This window comes from Phalacrocorax aristotelis, chromosome 7, assembly GCF_949628215.1.
Source record: "Phalacrocorax aristotelis chromosome 7, bGulAri2.1, whole genome shotgun sequence".
Lineage (NCBI taxonomy): Eukaryota > Metazoa > Chordata > Aves > Suliformes > Phalacrocoracidae > Phalacrocorax > Phalacrocorax aristotelis.
Window position 1 is genome coordinate 28952453 of NC_134282.1, and position 22022 is coordinate 28974474.

The window sequence follows — 22022 nt, forward strand, 5'->3', positions numbered from 1 at the left end:
TTGCCTCCCCCCTCTCTGCAGTGCTCTTCAGAGCAATTTTCATTTAAAGCTTTTTTGATTTCATCAGCTCTGGACTCCATCAGCAGTTTTCAGTGCAGGTCATGTTGGCAGCCTGGCAGGGATGTTGTTCATCTCGGAGCAGCACACAGCCCTCTGTGCCAGCCTGGCAGCTCAGGGCGACAGGCGGCTCCTGGGGCTGAGCAAGGTCTCACTGGGCAGGGCTGTGGGCAGGGGTACAGGCAGGGCTGCCAGGGGCTGGATGCACAAACTGACAATCTGCATCCCCCAGCCCCGGAGAAGGCTACTGTTACAGAGCGTATGTTGACGTTGGAATTGGGGGAAACAGGGAGGAAGAGCAGGGTCTGAAGGTCCTTTGCTGTCTGGACTGGCTCACATGAGTTTGGGGCTACAGCCCAGACCAGTGCAAGAACTAGGGTGGTTGTTGTCATAGAGGGGTGTCTTGGTGTCCAGCTGGAGATGTGACACACTGCTGGTCCCACAGGTCAGGGGGTCTCTTTTGGAGATGGCCAAGCATCAAAACTGAACCCAAGATGGTCCTAGTTTGGCTGGTCCATCCAACCTTGGGCCAGCTTCTGATGTACCTAAGCCTGGTTTTGTTGTTAGCTAGATGGCTCCCAGACCTGACCGCCTGTTGTCTGGCAGTGCTGGCAAAGCAGTGACTGAATCACAGAGATTGCCGTAGATCTGCCTGCCTTGCTGCCCTGGTACAGAAATGCACTGTGTTGGCACAGGTGCCACCATGACTGGCCCATCAAGGCTGAAATATGCAGTGAGTGGCTTTTTTTACCCTATTCTACTGAAAATATATTTCATGAGACCAGAACTCACAGCATCAATCCAGAGCTGGGGATGTCCAACTATCTCATCTTTCAGGGGATCAGCATGTCTGAAGATATCCCCAGGACCACTGAGCTAGGCCGGATCAGACATTTCAGCCAACAGTGTTCCCAAACTCCATTGCTAATGCTAACACACGATTTGAGGTAAAACATGATGAGGCATTAGTGATTAAAGTGGACATACTGATTTTTTTAGGAAATCCAATGTGAAGGAGAAGACCGCTACAGCACCCTGAAGAGGGTAAGACGATGCCATGGCCTTTCTTTGATCTGATCTCCTCCTCCCCACACTGTATCTCCAGCATCTCAAGCTTAAAATCAGCAGGCGAGTCAATACAGCGAATGCAAGAGCAAGGCCAAACTCTTCCCACCGGTACTGCTCATGCTTTGCACTTTTCAAATGTGAAGTACTCGCCGGTTCAGGGCTTCCAATTAGAGCTGGCCAAATGAAAAACTTCTCACTCACTGCCCAATCCTCCACAAAAAAATTAAGAAATGGTTTGGATCAATGCAAAGTACAGACCCTTTGATTCTTTTTTCCCTACCAAAATAAACCCTCTCCTCCCCACCCCGATTAATTTTAGATCAAATGAAATGTTTTATTCAGTTTCAGACTGAAAAGTCATTTCAGAACATTAACATTCCTTTTTAAAAAGTGGCAGAGCAAAAAATTTCAACTTGTAAAACCTTTTTTTCTCCCCGCATGGATGTAGGAAAAAATTTGTCTTCTGATTAAAAATTTTGATTTTCATGAATCATTTTGATGAGCACCCCATGGCAGTGTAAGCCCCTGGGAGAAGGGGGGTGCAGCTGAGCCCCGGGGGGCGCTGACCTCACTGGAGCTGCACAGCACAGGTTGGCCAAAATCATCTTAATTCCCCAAGAACTTCCTCCTACTTCTCTGCTGACTGCTCTTTAATCAACTATTTAAAACTGAGGTTGGAGACACTCATCACTTTGCAAATCCCTAGGACTTAAAAAAAAAATTAAATAAAACAGGAGAAGACGCCACATCGGTGGCGGTTGACTGGTCTGAGCCTCATTCAGACAGGTGGGCTGTGATGCTCCTGCATGGGGAGGTGGGTCTCGGACAGGAGAAAGAGGGAGGTTTGGGGGAAATAAATAGATTTTCATAGAGTCTGAGGCCACACTGCCATTTTCAGCGTGGCTACAACATGCATCAGAGGCTCATCTGGAGGCAGGGCTCCAAAGGGATTAGTAAAGATTATTTTTCTTTTCTGGAGTGAGATGAAAGGGGGGAGGGGGAGGGAGAGATGAGCAAGGAGTCCTACAGACAGGAACTCATTATTTTTTATCTTTTCCAATGACCTTGTTTGTTTTATTCCTACTTGAAAGCAGTTTCTTTCCCTATGAAAGTTTGGAGATATCTGGAGACTGGGGCTAGTGAGAAAGGGAAAAAGGGAAAAAAGGAGCTGGGTGAAGAGAACAACCATGGAAAATAAACAGAATAAATGTGAGCCAAGCTAGAAAAAGTTCTCCTGCTGCTTACTGTTGTTTCTTCAAGGCAAAACACCCATCTGGGCTTGGCACTGTGATGAAGTACCATATCTGGGGGAGATGGGCTGATGTTGAAGACAATGGCTCTGGGACTGAATGGGGCATGCACTGCCTTTTGTGTGTATTGAGAGCTCAGGATTGCGCACATGCATGTGCGTGGGTGTGCACATGTGTCTCTGCGTGTGTGAGGGGATGTTCCTGATCCTGGCCTGGGATGCGGCTGCTGCTGCACACGAGTGATCTGCTCTGCGGAGGGAATTGGATGCCCATGTTTCCTTACAAGGTGTTTCTGTGCTGGGCTGTATTTACTGCTTGCCAAACCAGACCATATGGGGAGCAGAGGCATCTTCTGTGTGACTCTCCTGGTCCTCACCCTAATCATATCTGTTCATCTCCTAAAGGAATTGCTTCAGAGTCATTACAAGAGGGATTTTATTCCCCCACCCCACCCCTGCCTTTTAAATTCAGTGGGTTTTGATTCAGACTGGGAATCAAAGAAAGCTCACTAACACACGTACACTTCCCTTCTCAGCCTACATGGGCAGCTTGAAAGGGGGAGTTTGCCACTGGGGATTCATGTTGCTCAGTGTTTGAAGTTTGACTTGCAGCACCCCGTTAGTTTAACCCTGGCTTCTATTTTTTCCTTAAGGACTCTGTTCTCCAACTAGTCTCTGTACTGGGAGCATGTGTACTGTGGAAGAAGGTAGCTGCATCACGGAGGTGAACATCTGGGAGCCACAAGGTATGGTCCAAGGGAACACCTGTAGATCTTGTGAGTGACCTGTTCCAAAGGGCCAGCTCTGCCCTAACAGATGTTGCCTTTGCAGGGTGAGAAGAGCTCCCCAAACCCCTGTGACAGGCAACCCACGACCCTGATTACCCTCTGTGGTCCCCATAACCTCCATAGCCCCCTGGCCAGGAAGGTGCACATGTCCACGGACACCTTTGCCACCGGTTCTGCAGCTGGGCTTTGCCCCTGAATTGCAAAGACACAATGGCACATTCTTCCACGCTGTCCCTGTAGCCACATTAACAGCCTCTTCCTTTGCATTAAATTGGTGGCATTTAACCTCTAACTTCTCATTTTAAAAAATAAAACCTAAAAGGCAGGTCTCCCAAAGGCAGGAGAACAGCTGTTAACCTGGAAAAAAACCCTCTCACTGACAGGCAGGGTGGCTAATTTTAGATAAATCCCAACTCTTGCTTTCAACTGGCATCTTGGGTTAATCTTCTCATGGTTACTCCGAAATACTTATGAAAATTCTTCAAGCGCTCAACTGACACAAATAATTCTAGGTAGTAGTATTTAATTTTGTGACCTATATTGTGGAGGAATTTTTACCTAATTTATGGAGATTGGGAGTCCCTCTGAATGGAGACCAGGCTATTACGTGGCCATTGAGTTGCTGTCAGAGCAGCTGTAGAGAAGAAAGGGATGGGAACCCAGCCCAAATGCTTACCTGCAGCTTCTTATCAAGACTTGCACTGATCAAGGATACTTTATGTTAAATAAATCTCTTATTCCTACTATTGGGAGCTGCATTTTAACCATTAGGAGTCCCAGAGGAACCCGTTTAGGAGTAGGGCAAAATATCCCAGTAATGTTGAGCTAGTGGCCCTTGGTGTACACTGAAGGCTCTGCTCTGCAAACTGGAGGACCCTGTTACACCTAAAAAATGTGCTTGCAAAGAGGATACTAGCCTTTATGCACTGCAAATGCAAGCTAGCCATGCATGGGGGAAACTCGACATAAACTAAGGGGTTTCAGGCTGGCTCTGATAAGCAATGAATTCAGTGGGAAGGTTCCTTCTCTAGATTTAGTCCTCAGACTTCAAAGGGAATACAGAAAATCCGATTTTCTTTTTTTTTTAACCCACTGCACTGAGCTGCATCTAAAGCCCACTGAAGAGAAGAGGAGAGAGTAAAGGTTGTACAATGGGGAGCAAGAAGAGAGAGAAGAGAAACTGAAATGAAAAGGTCTTTGTAGTAACTGCACTTCAGCAAGAGACTTCCTAGCTGCTGGCTGGGGTCCTGTGTGCACTACATGAAACACCACGCAGGGGCAAAGCCAAATCCTCCTGGGCTGCCTTCTGCTTACGGGAGTGTGTGTGAATAACCCTAACCCCTGCCCCAAACTGCAGCCAAGGAGAGACATTTTTAAACAAATATAACCCTCATACAGAAGAAAAAACCTTTTTATTTCAAGGGGAAAGCACTGCTAAGGGGTTCCCCTGTAAAGAGGCAGCCTGACGGACCCAGCTGTCGCCCAGGGGCTTTTACCCTTCCCAAGGGCAGAGAGTGGCTGAGGCAGGCAGACCTCTGCCTGCTGCAGTGCCTGGCATCCTGGGTCCCCTCCTGGTGGGTAGTTCACTGCCAGCATCCAACATCACAAGCAGTGCCTATCTGCTAGCATGCGGCAGCGAGGGTGTTATAAATAATTTATTCTCTGGGCAGGGGCGGTAGGAAGAGAGAGTGAGCTTTTAATTAAAATGATATCTTACATATCAAATAAATATGAATAAGATGCCAAAAACAACTGTATAAATCCCAAACATTCTCTTGTGTTTTAATTATTTGTGTTGATAAAACAAGAGCGAAGGCATTTTACTCTGCTTGGAGGGTGAGGAGGCAAAAGGTTACGCTAGCATTTTTTATGTTCTTTTCAAGGAACAAATGTTTCAGAAGCACAGATCTGACAAACTATAATTCATATCAGGAATTAAATTGGAATTTAGAGAACAATTGTTAATATTTCAAAGTAATTGTTTAGGAAATTATCATTTTGGTATCTGCCTCAAAAATAATTACCCACCACTAATTTTTCTTTTTCAAAGGCTGCTATTTGTTGGAATAGTGGGAATATGAGGAGTTTTTGCTGTGGGCTATTTATGTAGTTCAAATGAGGAGATAAATAGGAAGGGACTTTCATGTTCCTAGGCAAATGAGTCTGACTAATGTGCAGCTTCAAGCTCAAAAGTGGGATCTGGATTTTTTTGAAAATTTGGAGAACTTTTGTGGCTGGGATTTGCAAGTCACAGCACGTAAGTGGAAAATCAAAACCTGTGCATGTTAATTGGAAATGGGCCCCAGATAAAACCCTACTGCAGGGACAAACCCTGCCTGCCCAACGTGGGGTACCAGCATGGCAGCTCTTCCTCTGGGTGGGCAGACCTGAATAATGCAGCCACAGCCTGGGCATCTTCCTTTGCTCGGTGTCAGTGAGGATAAGGTTGTATAGTCATAGGTTATACACATGCTTTTACCACTGGTCTTTCAAGCATAGCCAGGTCAGCCTCCCTGACAGACAAAAGGGACATGATTGTGTCGACTACACAGTCCTACTGCACACCCCTACCGCCTTTGCAGCATTTTGGGGTGGAAGAAGAGGGGTATTCCTACTCCTGCTACGGCATCAGTAAGTTGAGACATCTGTCGCCTCCTGGAAATGGGGCTGGGTACTTGAATATTTAAACATCATGGGGAAAAAAATAGGGTAGAAGGGATCTTAAACTTCATCTTCTGCATCCTGCAGCCTCAGAGTGGTGTTATCCAGACCCTGTAGCATCCTGCCCCTACCCTCTGCTGTGCTGCACTGCTGGAAAGCATGTCCTTCTCCCTTCAAACAATGCTTTCCTCAAAGGATGGAGAGAAACTGCAGTGGTGATAGCACCAGGAAAGGTTCAACAAATGGCAGTTTCAAAGAATTGCTGTAGACCCCTCTGTTCAGAGAGGAGATTGCAAAGGGAAATTGTTTCCACGAAAACACAGTTTCAAATGCAAAAGGAGAAACTCTTTTCTGGGTTTCGTTCAATTTTTCTGTGAAATTAGTAATCTATCACGGTTAGGAATAATTCTCAAATGTATTTTGAAATATCTCACTTACTGACACACGGTCTTTTTTAACCAGCTAGTTTTTCTCTAAGCAACACCGATGCTACTGGTAATTCTTAAAGTGCACAGGAAGAAGAAAATTTTTTACCAAGCCTTCTGGGAAAGGCTATTTCTTACTGCAAAACCAATTTTTTTTATCTGAACTGTCACCTCAATGTCAGGATACCCTCTGGCTTCCCCAGGCACTGTCTGGGATCCCAGTAAACTTCCCCAGTTGCCCTGTTGGTCACCGGGATGTTTTGCCTAACATTTCCCAGCAGGTTGGTCCCTGCACCCTGTGCAGGACCCATGCTGCCAATAAATCTGTCCAGCAACCTCCTGGAGGAAGATCCTGCAGCTTCCCCCTTCATGCCATACCTCCCTCTTCACTCTGATCTCAAGAGCTCCAGACTCTCATGAAGACACTGGTCTGGAGGCTAATGAGGAATACACTTGACCTTTGCAGACGCTGTGATTAAAGATTACTGGAGGATGTGGGAGAAGTAAAAAAAGCTCCTCTTGGCTTCGTCCTCCCAGCTTGTTATAAGTATCCCAATTACGAAGCAGATCACAGGGGCTGTGTTGGAAGACATTGGTATCAGCAAATTAGCAGGCTGCAGCGGGAGCAGTAATTAAGGCAGCTTTGTGTTTGCCCGGTTTGGGGCTGTCACTCCTGTTTGCATGCTGCTTGGATTCAGGGTCCTCTTGCACACCTGGGGTTTGGGATCCTGCTGTGCCAAGCTGTGGCTTGTGCTGTGTATGCTCTGCTTTTTAAATAATTGCTGTGTTTTAGGAATTAATTGTAGCGCTTGCAGATGAAGGACAAAACACAAGCAAGATGGTAATGGTTTGTGCGGTCCTGCTGCTGCAACCCACAAATGTATTTGTAAAACACTGTCCATTTGAGCCTGGGAAAGAAAAATCAGAGAAGAATATGTTTTCTTTCCCCATGGAAAAGGGAGGATGATGGATTTATACCCTCCCAGTCCTGCTGCTCTTGCAAGGCAGCAAGTAGGTCCCTGGTAGGTCCTGCTATATGCAAGAGCTTGGAAAATGTGGGGCATCAATAGGCACTTTGCTCAGCTCACCCATCTGCTGCTGGTCCTCTGCTGCATGATGTACACCGGTCCGGCTTTCCGTGGATGGGGGAATAGGGTTTGCAGCCCTTCCTTTGTGAAGTTAATTTGTAGCATAGATCTGTTCATAACAAGACATCTCTGCCAGGAAGTTTTCCCCTTCTATTAAGCCAATATTTTCTTATTCTTAATTTAACCCCGTACTACTTGTTTTGCATCTGTGTAGAAGCATTAAAAAAAAAAAAATCTCCCTTTCATGTTGTTTATCATCTCTAAATATCAGAGCTAACAACCCAGGTTTCCTTTGCTCTTTACAGCCTGCCTCATAAATCATCTGCAGACGATTGGGATCATTTCAGAGCTCTTCCCTGCATCCTTGTCCATGGGAATGGGCTGCAAATTTCCACGTGGGTCAGATCTGAATTGGTTGCCTTAACCCAGAGGCTAAAGAAACAATGATCCTTCTCTCTCCTGCAACACATTTATTTCACAAAAGCTAAAAACTGGGGGGGTGGAGTGGGGGGTTTCTTCTCTGATACAGCACAATGAATCTTTTTTTGTGTCTTTGTTTGCCATAAGGTTCATTATGGGAAAAACAAGGGAGAGAAGCTAATCCCTTTCCAGGTAAACCTTGCTGTCCCCCAAATGCATCCACACACTGGGGTACAGAGCCTGGGGTGATTTCCTTGCAATTGCTCTAGAAGCAATCTGCCCTCCCTACAGATCTTGCCAGCAGGCAAAGGACCTCCTCAGGGTTTTGAGGCAGGATTTAGCCACTCAAAGGTGATGTTGCCATGTGACCAACCCATTCTCCCTGGGAACACAGCACTTGGTAGAAATCCTCCCCTTCAGTAGCAGCCAAGGGCTGGGTTTTGAAGCACTCCTAAAGCTCTCTGAAGGATGCTAGGAGAAACAGCAAATGCCCAGATAACTTTTCACACTCATTTGCCAGCAACCCAAATAGTCCATGAAACATGACCCCTGCTTGCTCTACCTAGGAGCATGCCTTAGCATAATGATGTAACCTTTGGGCTGAAGCTCTTGCCTTCCTCTTTTTATTCTTTAAAGCCTTTATAATAAACCAACCAATTTGACCTGGATTGTGCTAGACCCAGAAACGACCCAACAAATCCATCTTCAGGAGATTGAACAGAATAGCCACCCAGCTGGTACCTGAGGCAGGTCACCGCTAAGCAGGTGGAAGTGTTAATTCACTGTGCGACATCTTAGGGATCAAGGATGCTTTAGCTACCCGTGTGTATGCTCACAAAGGGTTGTGGTAAACCATGTTTTCTTAGAAAATGCACCACAGATATAGTGCAATTTATCATAAAAGCAGTGGGGCACAGCCAATGCAACCAAAAATGCAGAGACCAGGTTTCTGAAAAAGGTTTTGCAAATGTGACCCAGCTCTTCCAATAGCCACCAACAAAGCAAAACAGCAGAGGCTCTCGGACTGTCAGGCATGGATCAGCAACGCTCCACAGGGCAATTGCTGGGCATTTGGGGCGTGCTGGCTTCCTTGGCCAAGGGAGCAACTGTTCCAGCTGAGCAAAACCAAGCAGAAGGCTGGAGAGCATGGTCTGATGAAGGGAGGAAGGGAGGCAGTGAACAACTTTTCCCTCCTGGGAAAGCTATATATTTGCACCAAGGATAACTTAAGAGAGACATGTGTGTTTCTCTATATGTGGGCAACGCTGTGGGTGCCAGGAGGCTCTCTGGGTATTGGGTGAGGTGTCAACATATTTCTGCATACAGGAGAGCTGCTCGTGAGGAAAGCACTCTAATTAGAGGAAAATATTTGATCTCCATAGGCTTTTGGTGAAATATCTTAGAAAGGCAGCAGATGTTGCTGAAATTGTTTCATTCAACTCTTTTCCCCCTTTTTCTTCCTGTGTGTTTTTTTTTTTTTTTTTTTTTTTTTATGAGGCACATTGAATTAAAATTCAATAAACAGCCTATGGTGGTTTATTGGGGGGGGTGTGCCAAAAAAGCTCTAAATCGAAGATGATGCCTCATCTGAAGCAAAGTATATGCACATGAACCAACATCCCTTTGCCTTACTTCTGAAAGCCACAAGTTATCCAGAATCTCCAGCTCACCCTGGAAGCTAAGACTCCCCAGAACATGTCGTAGCACAGCCAGCACATATTCCTTCCCTGCATCTGGTGTCACCCTGCTCAGCGCAGCGTCCAGATGATACGCATTCTGCATGGTCCTGCCTTGTATCACTCCTTTGCCCAGTAATTCACCATCTCCAGTGAGCCAGAAGGCTGCAAATCTGTCTCCTTAGACCCAGAAGAAAACGTACATAAATACAGGACTGCATTATGGACCTTCCAGAAGGTCTGGTGGAGGCATCTGAGTTCTTCAGAGTGGATTCAGATGAGGAGTTTTTCCAGACAGGAACCTGAATCTAGGTGTGACCTCTTCAGTTCAAGGAGACTGGGGAGACCAAAAGCCCCATTTTAGAATATTTTGCCCCATTGTACATTATTGTATTGCTGCCCCAGCTGTCTCGGCTGTGGCAGCACTAAGCTGGTTCTGAACTGATGTACCTGCCACAAGCTCCATTGAATGGGTGGAAATGCAGAAAAAATTATTCTCCTTGTGTAAATGAGGAAATGAGACATGTATAGAGAATATGTGCGGTGGTCCACAACAAAGGGTGGTGGAAGCCAACAAATGGAAAAGATGGTATCGCAACCCTATGTGATACTTTGCCTTTAATGGTGGAAGTAAAGGCATTTTCCCCAGAGAAGGGGTGCTGCTCTTGAACCCCAGCAGTCCACATCCTAAATGGCATCAGAGCCTCCCACAAGCACAGGCAGCACCATTCAAACTGGGAATAATCGTAGACCTTTCTCCTTGAAATGTCATTGTCCAAGGGTGTATGGAGAACCAGCTACACAGGCTGAACATCAAACACTGCCTGAAATCAGAAACCCTGTCATTTTGATTATAGAGTCAAAACAAGGGTCTTTATGCGTTTACTTGTCTTGTGTCACCCCAAAAGCCTCTCCAGGACACCACATTCAACCCCACAGGACAGGTCAGTTAATTATGTTGAGTGAGTCAATACATTGATCAATTTATCAAATGATAAACAGAGTTTCTGCTTTCGTCAGGGCTGTGAATATTAATTGATTTGACAGGCTGAAGCTTGGTAAAACAAGTAGAAGGGGCATCGGGGCATCACTGTATTAATTAGCCATGTTGAAGCTGCTTTTAGCTGCTTCCGAAGTTTAATCAATATGCTACATTTGAGTCCCAAAAGGCTTATGAAAACAGCCTTTGAAATCCTTTAAATTGTTGCCTCTGTGAGGTTTTAGGCTCTTGCCATATTCTTGTTCTGCTGTTTTTCTTCCCTTTTTTTTTCTCTTTCTGAAATCAATAGTGACCCATAAGGAGTGGTAGGGGTGGGCTTTCTTATTTGTATCACAAATTTCCATTCAGTAGGAATAGAAATAAAATGAAAAAGATCTTCTCTTTTAGTACAATAATAATAATAATCCTAGACATTAATGAGTTGCCCTCTGCCTTCCAGTTCCTATATGCAGTAAATTACTTCTATAGACTTAATCTGATGTGAATGGGCACGGCACCATTTAAATCATGTTTTCCTGAGCCCTTGCATACTGCTCAGACTTTGATTTAATGCAAAGTAAGGTTTGAGCTTGTTAAGACATTTTACTGAGAGGGAGGAAGGAAAAGGCGGAGCTGAAAATAAAGCCAAGAATGAAGCTATGGACAGAAGGGGATGGAGGGACCACAACCACAGGATGAGGTGGGCAGGTGATGGGGAAGGCAGAGTCACTGCTGTGCACTGAGTCCCAGTGTTTCCCCAGGAGGGGAAAGGAAAGCAAGTGGAGGGGGCAGTGGGAACATGGGGAACATGAGAAGGAAGACATGAAAGCAGGGATGAATTGGCAGAGAGCAGATGGGCTGGCCCACTGGTCTCCAATGCTTGGGTGATGGGGCTGTTGGGTGCATGAAAACACCACTGAGGAAAAGCAGTTCACCAGGAAGGGCACCACAGCAAAGGGAATGAAGGGTATTCCTGTAGGTTGGGTCTTTGGGAAATGTCTCTGACCTTCATGCTCTAAGGCTGCCTGGGGAGGGCACAGTGGCTCTGCCACCAGCCAGCTTTACAGGGAGGATGGACAAGGTGTGATGGAGGGCTATGCATGCCTTGCAGAAATGTCCTGGTGGCCTGACTTCCTGCAGCCTTTTCTATGGCTTTGTGATTAACTCAGTTCTTGCCCAAGAGCCCAGCCAAATCTGGGACCCACTTGTCTCCCAGGGGATGCCTGAAAGCCAGTGTTTTCAGTCTGTCCTTGTGACCTGTGGTATGCCGGGGAGAGGCCATCCCACTGTGGAGAGCTGGGAAGCAGAGCCCCAGAAGAAGCCCACCTGTCAGGACCTCAGGCCACTGCTCCAGCAGACCTGTGAATATGCGGAGACCTGAATCCATGAGTTTCTAACCTTGTAATTTGTCACAGAATTCTGCTATTTTGAATTCTCATCCCTTTCCAAGACAAAACTTCCCCAGAATCCCCTGTAGAAGGTTTCCCAGCCCACTTCCCCACATGCCTTCAGCAATTTTGCTTGCATTGACTTCCTGAGATCACCGCTATGGATGTCATACCAGTGCAGTCAACACAGGGAGACCAGCAGTGCTTGAAACAGTTCTTAGGGCCCCAGCGTAATTATAACAATTACAGAGTCAGGCCCTGAGCTGTGCTTTCTGACACACACATCTGCCATGCAGACTTCTTTGCATGTGCAGATCCTGTTGTTAATAATGGAAGATGCCCCAGTCTCTTTGGGGGCAACACTCGTTGCTATGGGCAAGGTACTAAATCACATCTGAAGCTTCTAGGCCAAAATATTTTACTTTTAGTTTTGAGGAATAAAGTTCCCAAAAAGTGTCAGGCACATTTCCAGGACTAACTTGGCTAACCTGGTAATGGGTAGAAAACGAGGCAGCCTTGTAGTAGGTGAAGGCTAGATCGTCCCATAGTGATAGTGTAGAAGTGATTAGATGAATTAGAGGAAACTAGGGCTAAAAGGGACCCAAGAGTTGTGTGTGCCACCCCACTCCAAGGTGAAGTTAGCTCTTCCATTATCACTGTCAACACAGAGTCCCAGGAACATGAGAACATTGCAGCACCATCCCTCGAGGCACCAGCCATTTCTCAGGTCTTTGGATCACCAACAGTTCCTGCTACCAATCAGCCCCAAACGCATTGTCACCCTCAAAGCCAGGAGAAGGCACAAAACCCTTTTACCAGTGGTATTTTGCAAGTGTGGGCTGACCAGCGTGTGATAAGGATAGCTCTGCCGCCTGTTGTATACTACACTGGCCTGAGTTAATCCCTGCCACAGTCATATCAGAGACAAGCTCCTCCAGAAGGTGAAGTGATAGAACTCTGGTGGCATCCAGGCCTGTGGGTCTTTCCTGTTCAGATGTCCCCTTGTTCGGTCCTTCCCTCTACAACTGAAGCCAAAGGATCACAGATGTGGCTGCAACATGCATGTTGTAGGGCACATCTCAGACTCATCGTCTTTCTTCCCAGCTTCAGGCACCATCCATCTCTGCCTGTTGTGGGTAGGGGTGGTCAACCAGGTCCCCCTTTCCAGCAATGACCTTTCCTGTCACAAATGTGTGCTTGAGATGTCCTCAAATTTGGCAACGTGGCAGATTTCCCTTTTCCCTATAGGACAGTGGTTTAGGAAGCTGATCTCAATGCAATTTATGCGTCCTGGTGATGAAATTGTTGTGCTCGTGAATGTCTCTGTAGATGCAGAATAGGCTGTACGAAGTCAGGACTCCCTCATGGGCCACGGACAATGGCAGTAACTAACATTAATAGCTTCTGCTCAAAGGGACAGGTCTGAACACTCAGAAGACCAATTAGTCTGTGACTTCTCCACAGAGGCCTCCCAGAGAGGGGGACAAAAAGATGTCAGAGCTGGGCAGAATGGCACAGAGGAAGAGAAGGGAATGAAAAAGCACGTTCTGCAGCTGAGCGAGCCCCATGCTGGCTTGCTTGCTGCTGGCAGAGCTTTGGAGGAGGAAAAAAATTGGTCCTAGAAGCAGTGCACTGTGGTTCCTGTCTTGTGCATGGACTGTAGGAAAGGCTGGATCTACAGACAAGACACCATGGCACAAGGAGAAATTAAGAATATGACATCTGAGAAGGCGGCATTGATGGAAAGCTGCCAGCCAACTGTCCAGGTGCTTGGGCCATGCTGATGGGAGACCAAAACAATGCCGATGGCTTCCAGCACCACTGTACAGAGCAATGTTGCCCAAACCTGTCCCCATGATTTTTCTCTGAAAGATTCTTGAAGACTTTGGTGGCCCACTGGTTTCTGGACCCCAAGGCAAGGAGTGAAGCCACTTGATATGTGGGACATGGGTAGGAGAGGTCAAGGAAGCGTTGCAGGACAGCCTGAACCAGTGGGTGAAAAAAGTCCTGACGAGTCACTGCAGAGAAGAATAACCCGATAGCTTCAATGACAGTTTGGAAATGAATCCTGTGTGAGCACTTCACTGTCTACATCGCTCCTTCTGCTTACAGGAGACCAGAGGGAGACCCAGGAGTGTGCATCGTTCTTTATGATGATCAATAGCTGGGATTTCTCCAGAGAAGGAGTCACAAAATACAAATCCCTTGCCAGTGGAGCCTGGTTTTATTCTAGAGAAGCCACAAGTGGTGTCAGAGGAACGCCTGGTGAATATATATCTATATATACATTTATATACGCTCACATGCTTTTGCACTGCAGCAGTGGGAGCTGTCTGCCCCATACGCTGCTCTCTCCAGCATTGCAGTGATGACCACCCCCTCCCCCCACCCCCCAGTAGGGCAGATGTGATGAAGACCCATCTCATCTATGGGGTTGGTGCTTCCTCTCCTGCTAATATACCTCCTCTTGGGGGGGAAAGCCCTTTGCTGAAGAGAGATAATACACACCTCATGTCATAGTTAGTTTTAAAATTATAAAGGAAACTCTCCATCAGCACTGCCACAATTACCTTCCCATTTTCCTGCTTCACCTCATTAAAATGAAAATGTTACAATTAAGACACGGACAGGAGGAACAGATTAATGTTCTGTTTCTAATGCATTGATGAATCGGCACTTAGTCAAGGGGTTTAAAAATATTAAATCCTTCTCAAGAGCCGTCCCAAAAGGGAGTGTTTCTTATGTGAGGGATACTTTCTCAGCTTGGACCAATGGTTCTCCATCACTGGTTCTAAGGGTGCAGTGGTGTTTGCCATAGGAGCAGGGTGTTGGTCTGCTGGTGCTCTAATGGGGTGGTCATAGGGTCCCAGGATGGCGCTTTCTGCATGGTGAATCTTTTCCCTTCACATCTAAAGTAGTTGGTTCTTTTTTTGGTGTGCATAAGGTATTTTACATGAAATTGGACATCACCCACTTTTATTCTTGCTTTTCAATATCATTTCTTTCCTTTCAGCACATCTTCGTTAGAGCCGTGACTTTGTTCTGTCAATTACAAAAGCCTTTCAGGTTTTTATTCCAATTTTTAGGTCAAGTCCCCACTGTGTGAAGGGAGCAGTGAGCAGGTGAGGGGGGCAGGGGAAGGCTTGTTCCCAATCCCCTAAATCAAATCCATATTCTTTGGCATAGCAGCGTGCCCCGGGCCACCCCAGCAGTTACCCTGGGGAGCAGGGTGCACCTTCAGTGAACCACCTACTAAGCTAAAGCTGCTTTTAAGGGGGCATAACAATGCCTATAATCCATACCCATTTCCAACACATTCTCATCCCATTTCAACGCCTTTTTTGCTGCCCTCATGGCCTTGAGCCGAGACTTGGGGCCCACTGTGCCCACATTTGCTACACAGTCAGTAAGTCCCAGCCCTCTTATAATGAAAATGTCACTAATGATAAATATTTAAAGGGATGTAATGCTTATCTTTATATTTACTACCCTGACCTTTATATATTTGGATTTTATTTTATGTTTTATGTGGCTTACTTTTGCCTTTTCACAGACACATGGTGCTGCGGAGCAAGAAGTACTGCAATGGCTCCAAGATTGCCGTTGCATTATAAATACGTGCACAGTACACACAATTACAGAACCTTAATGCCTGGTATAATTACTGTCTGCAGTTTGCATTAATGCTCAGGGTGATATAGTGAAGCAAGCCGTTCAGCCACCAAGAGATCCGCATCCCAAGGGGCAATGGAAAATCATTGCTTACAAGCTTGCGATTCATTATTGTCCCTTGAGTGGAAAGGCTGAGACTTTCCAAAGCACTTTGCACCCACAGTTGATTGAAATGCCTACACAGGAATGACACTGCTGTGCACAGCCTGCAGGCAGGGCGCTGCTTTATAATCAAGCAAGGGTCTTCAATTTTATTCTTGTAATACCAAAGGGGAAAAATCGAGGAAGGCAGCAGGCGTAAGGAGGAGAATGCCTGTATAGCTGGTTAAGGCACCTTAAAACGTCATGCATGTTTACTTGCAGGACTTCTCCCAAAGTCTCCCTGTGTTGCCTGACCTGGGACTTGGGATTGAGCACTGAGAGATGCTGGGGGCCACGGGGAGCTCACCCTGCTGCAGAGGGGCCTGTGCCCTGGCATCCCCTGCTCCTCCTGGGCAGGGCAGGGTGGCCAGACCCTGCTTGGAGACTTCCAGTAGCAGGGTCAGGATTTATGGGTGATTAGCAGATCCACGTGGACATGGCTGCCAAGAAACAGGGCATCTCCTGCAGCAGCAGGGGAGGGAAATTCTCCAGACAGTTGCATCTGGCAGGCTTGGCCGAGCCCCATGGCCATTTTCCCTTCAAGGAAGGGGGAAAAAAATAAAAGAAAGGAGTTAATAGGCTTGATTGGACCTTGCTGAAAAGACTTTTTAAAAAAGGGGGGGAAAGAAAGTGCTGAGGCAGCTCCTTTCTGTGTCTTTGAACTTTAGGCTTTGAAAAGAGGTGAGGAAAATCTTAAGGCATTAACGAGTACTACTGGGAAATTACTAAGGAGGAACTTGCAGTGATCTCAGCTTGGAAAGAAACAGAAAAAAAACCCTTTATATATATTTGTGTGTGTGTGTCTATATATACACAAACACACACACACACACACACACATTTGCATGAATGTGTATCTGAGAGTGTGACCTCTTTGGCCAGCCATTCATCTTCATCTCTCTGATTTTTTTTAATGATGTATTAATTATTTGGTTTGTTGGCATGATGGCTGGGAAGGGCGAGAGCTGCCTTCCTCCCACTTTAGGGGCTGTGGAGGAGGCAGAGGCAGTTCGGTAAAGACCTGGGGCTGCCGCCACCCTGGCAACGTTTGCTGAAACTCAGCCTTGATCAGAATAGCTCTCCTTTCAGGAGCCTCAAGATAAATATTCTTGGATGAAAACCTATAAAAAGCTCAGACTGACAAACTATTTTTTTAGGCACTTCTTTTTCTCCCAACAAGAATATATCTGTCAAGAGAAACAGATGTTCTCTATGAAAAATCTTCTTTAATTACAACTCTGTCAAAAAAACTGGAGACAGATTTCTCTTTTTTTCCCCCAAGTCCATTAAAATGTATGTGAGTGGCCAAGGTTTTAAAGCCATGGCTCCTATCATAATGTAATATTTAAATAAAACATTTCCCTGTTAAGCAGGCTGAGTACCAGCAAAGCCACGAGTCAAAACGCATGGACAAATTCAAGTTGCTTAAGGCCTTTTTAAAGTGAGGTGTCGAGTCTAAACTTGAGCCTTCCCCTGCCACAGCCACCTAAAGTGCTGGTCTGTTTTTGGGACCACCACCTCCGTGAAAAACCCAATTTCTTACTTAGGTGAGATGAATCCCCCTCCAGAGTTTAGGACTTCTGCAAATCAGGCCAAATATTTTCATAATAAAATAAGAGTTCAAGATCCAGCCAGTAGCCAGGCATTTCTTTAAACCGCACACTATTTCTTCAATAACTCTCTCTGTAAGCCCAGTAAATACTTTCTTTAGTAAATACATTAAAGCACTAAGGTTTGCAGTCTTCGCTTTCTCGGGGCTAGTCTGCTCTCCAGAAGCTTGCAGACGATGGCAATGTGACATAAATGTTAAAAGAGGTTTCTCCGGCACAGCGTTTCCCCGAGGCTGGCACGACACGTGTTATCCAAGGGAATAAAGTTCTACTGGAGATAGTGGCAGGAAAGCAAGGTTGATATTCTTTATTTATTGGTTACAGTAATTGGCTAGAACATGGCTGAGTAGTTAGATGAAAATAATCAATAGTTCTTGTCCACTAATGAATGATTTTCCAGCAGTCGCTAGTGTAAATAGGTTTCATTAAAATAGCAAATCCTTCCAAACAAGAAAATTAACAAGAGCTTATGAAACCTATGAAATTGCATGGGTCTGAATATCTGACAGAGATGACAAATATCTGCTATTGTTATTTTTGGTAAACAGATTTTCTTTTCAATTTTCACTCTTGTCGCTTAAATAATAACAATACTTAGCAAATCCATTATTCCCTTCTCAGAAACCTTCAAGTGCAAAACGTGTTGGCCCCGACTCAGCAAAACACCCCTTTCCTGAGCAACCCCCACGTGCCTGTGCTCAAGTCCTGCAAAGTCGGTGCCCTGTAACTGCACTAATAAACTGGGAATTTTAGGGGCTGAGTCTTCAGACCAGCCCACTTAAATCAAGGGGCCTGTGCACAATGCAGCTGTTGCTTTTCTTGACTCCTGGGAATAGAGTGGTTTGAAATCAACCTTCCACTAGCAGCAAACGTGTGTGCAGGGCAGAGGAAAAAAATTGGGACTTTGTACTAATGCTGCTGGAGGATTTTGGGGTCCAAAGGGAGAGCAATAAAAGAAAAAATGTTGAACTGTTTGGTGTTGCTAATTTTGATATTTCTTTCACACCGTTAGCTTCACTTCCATTTCTTTTGTTCAAAGAAAACTCAAAAATGTATTTGTTTTGGCCAGCCTAAGGCATGGCTCCTTTTGTCATACAGCAAAGTGAAACTCTTTATCTGCAGCTCAAAAAATCCAAAACCCCAAAGCTGCTTGGTGAAAAGTTTCCTGACACAGTTTGTCAGTTACTACTGGACAGTAGTCCTTTGGGGAGCAGCAAGGATATTTTTGCAAGTGACTATACATGTTACCTTGTTACATGTATCAGAGTAAGAAGCAGAGAAAGCTCTTGCTCTCAGCTCAGAGACCTCCTTCTTCTCCTTCTCCTTCTCCTTCTCCTTCTCCTTCTCCTTCTCCTTCTCCTTCTCCTTCTCCTTCTCCTTCTCCTTCTCCTTCTCCTTCTCCTTCTCCTCCTCCTCCTCCTCCTCCTTCTCCTCCTCCTTCTCCTCCTTCTCCTTCTCTTCTTCTCCTTCCCCCCATCTCCCTAAATCTCTGTCTTCCCTTAGTCTTTCCTCCCTTTCCTTCTCCCCATCACCCATTGCATGCTTGATGGAGAAGGCTCTCAAAGGCAAGAGCAGGTTTGGGCACCATGCATCTGTGCCAGCAGTATCAACCAGAAGCCAGGGTTTCAGGCGAGAAATTGTGCTGGTAATCTCCCTTTGAGAGAGGTGCTCCCATTTGTCATGACGGCCAGACCGTTTGGGATGTGGATGAAAAGACAAAGCATTTAATTTGCTTTTTGCAAGCTGGAGCTATAGATCAAGGCCCTGTTCATTTCCCCAAAGACTAGAAATAGTTTTCTTTATGCGAGAATCGAGGCTATCCTCTGTGAAAACTAGAACAGTTATCTTCACTTTTGTTCAGAGGTCAGCAGTAGAGATTTTTCCCCAAAACCTGGATAAATCCAGGCTGTTAGTGCCACTCCTTCCCACTCTCCTTAGTTATTGCTTTTTATTATGTGAAGAGTGAGGAACAAGGAAATACCTCTGCTTCCCGACTTTGCCCTTGCCTGTTTGTATGAATTAGCCAAACATCTTGCTGATGCTCTAAACCTGAGCAGCTTTGGTGTCTGTGATGTTCCTCTTTGCATGTCACGATCTGGATGCAGAGGCCCAGGTCTGCTTAACCCTGGCAGATGGCATAGGAAAGGTTATTTTCAGAGCACAACACGCAGCCTGAGTGGAGATGCAGACTGTTCTCTATCATGAAGGTGATGGCCCAGTACCTTGCCCATCAGATGGGGTGGGTTTTGTGTCTGCAGAGCCTTTAGGGGTATCTTCTCCTCCAGCCACTGCATCCTCCTGCCACACTTCACTTGCTTTCTGCTCCCCATGGGCTGGTTTGGGAGAGATAGTGACCTCTCCATCTTCACCTTGTCTTGACTGCATGGAAATCTAAGATCACAGCTCTCCAGTGGCCACCCAAATGGCCAAGTGCCTGTGGGCAGCCAGGCAGAGCTCCTGGGTTGTGTTTGGGTACCAAAGAGATTTGGGTTATTCTCTGTGGCTGAGCCTGAACCATGGAGAATAACCCAAATCTCTTTGAGGCTCAGCTTTGTGAGGAGATTTCTTTGGCATCAGCCACCCCAGTGCAAGTCCTCCTACCCTATGAGTCATAGCTCTTAGGGACTTTCCAACATTGCACAGAAAGTCTTGTTACAGGAGTGGGGAACTGGGAAGGTGGAAGCCAAAGCTGGATGAGTATTCTGGCCATTGGAGCAGCCTGTTTTCATCATGTGAACCCCATTACCTCGAAAGCTCAGCCACGGTTTGCAGCTAAAGTTGCAGGCACACCCTGAGCACGAGGAATGTGCTCGCTCTTGGCTCTGTTACAGAAGAAGCCACTTCCAGCCCCTTCCCCTCCACCTCTCTAGAGCAACACAAAACTTTGAAATAGAAAATGCTACTCAAGTGACCTCAGCCACAGCCCTGTGGATTTGACTCTGTGTCTCAACCTTGTCTTGGTTTTGTCATTATGGACAGCCTTGGCTACTGCTCCCTGCTCCACTCACCTGGCATGGGTGCTATGGGATTGGACCACTTCTGCTGTCTGGGTCCAATATAATTGCAGATAATGGGTTCCCAAAGCCATGCTGCACTCCTGTATTTGTGATCCTTGCAGCCATAAATCCTGTGCCTTTGTCATGAACAGTGATTGAGCCTGTCTGGCATAATTTATTCCTTCAGAGCCAGTTACAGCAGAGATGATCACCTGCTCAAGGAGCAATGTTTGGGATGAAATCTTTCCCTCTTGAGAGCTCCTATGGAAAAAACAGCAGCATCATAAATGGCTGGCATTGGTATATACACTATATCCCCACCTGGCCAATCCTCTGTGATGTCCTCATCCCCCTCCTGACCCCTTCTCCTGGCACCGTGGCTCATGCCTATTTGTTACACTGCAGCTGAAGAAAAGGAAGGACGGACAAGCCCCAGGGAGGATTGAATTCTGGAGCCTGGCAGCCTGCTCACACCCATGGCCTTGCCCTTCCCAGCAGCTCCATCACTAAATACCCCAAACTCCCTCCTCCCTGCAGGGCTTTGCCTGGTGCTGACACCAGGAGAGGGACTCAGCCCAAACTGTGGGAGGAATAATTTTTCCCTGGGAGAAATCCCCTCTGTAGTGTCCCCTGCTCCCTCCCTGGCCCCTTGCCTCGCTGCGGCTCTGGAGCCGAGCGTGAAGTGTGCTTTATTTTTTGTCACCTGAAGCACTTGAAAAAATTACACAAATCCATCAAAGTAATGAATCTTCTCAGCAGTGGCAAATAGACAGAGACAGACAGGCACTCATCCGAAACAAGTCATCTTTAAAAATTAATACAAAATAAACAGCTAGCCTTTTGCTCTGTTTCCAGGGGGTGGCTGCCTGGTTTGGGCGAGGGGATGGGCAGGTGATGGCTCTTAATGGGAGCACGACCCCAGGGTAGGGACATGTCCTCCTCCAGGCCCCTGCCACCACCACAATCTCACACAATGCCTCCATCCTTGCAACATCTGGCGGCTCCGGGAACAACAGAGCAACACTACAGGGGTGCTTAGGATTATCAGGAGTGTCGGGGCCTCATCACCTTCCTCCAGCCTGACTGGCCCCCTCCAGCCCTTCGGGCTCTCAGAACAGTTTGTCTATGTCTGAGCAAGCTTGTAAACTCCTTAGGGGAGAGGCCACACTTGCTTTTACGCCCGTACACTGCTTGTCACAGTGTGGGCTCCATAAATAATAAATACTGGCGTTTCTGTCTCCTCCAAGCTTTCATTTTGTTACCCAGGTATAATATATCTATCTATATATATGCGTATGTATATATATGTATTTTGTGTTTGTGTATATAAACACAGACATACGTGTGTGTGTATATATATATTTAGTGTATATATTACCATTGTATGGACTCAGAGGGGACAGGTCTGACACCACTATGTGCAGGATGGTGATGTATCAGTTGCACGCCAAGCTCCTCCGCTCCTGTACCATTCCTACACCCACACATGCATCCCGTCGCTCTGCACTTGCTCCCTCCTTTGAAGCCCCGGCCCTTTTAGTGCAGCTTTTGCAATGAATTTTGAAAGTTGCAAAACCAGTCTTCTTGCTCAGAACTGTTTATTCACAAAAAAAAAAAAAAGTGGTGGTGGTGGGGAGACCAACCCCAGCTCTCATTTGAACAAAACCCAGAGAAATACAGTGATTATCATACCTGGGGGGAATGATTTTTATATGGGATTCTGTAAACCTTTAAAACATTGGTGTTGCTTCTTGAGGCTGGCGTCACCGCTGAGCAGAGGCTGAACTGGGAGAGAGGCACACTC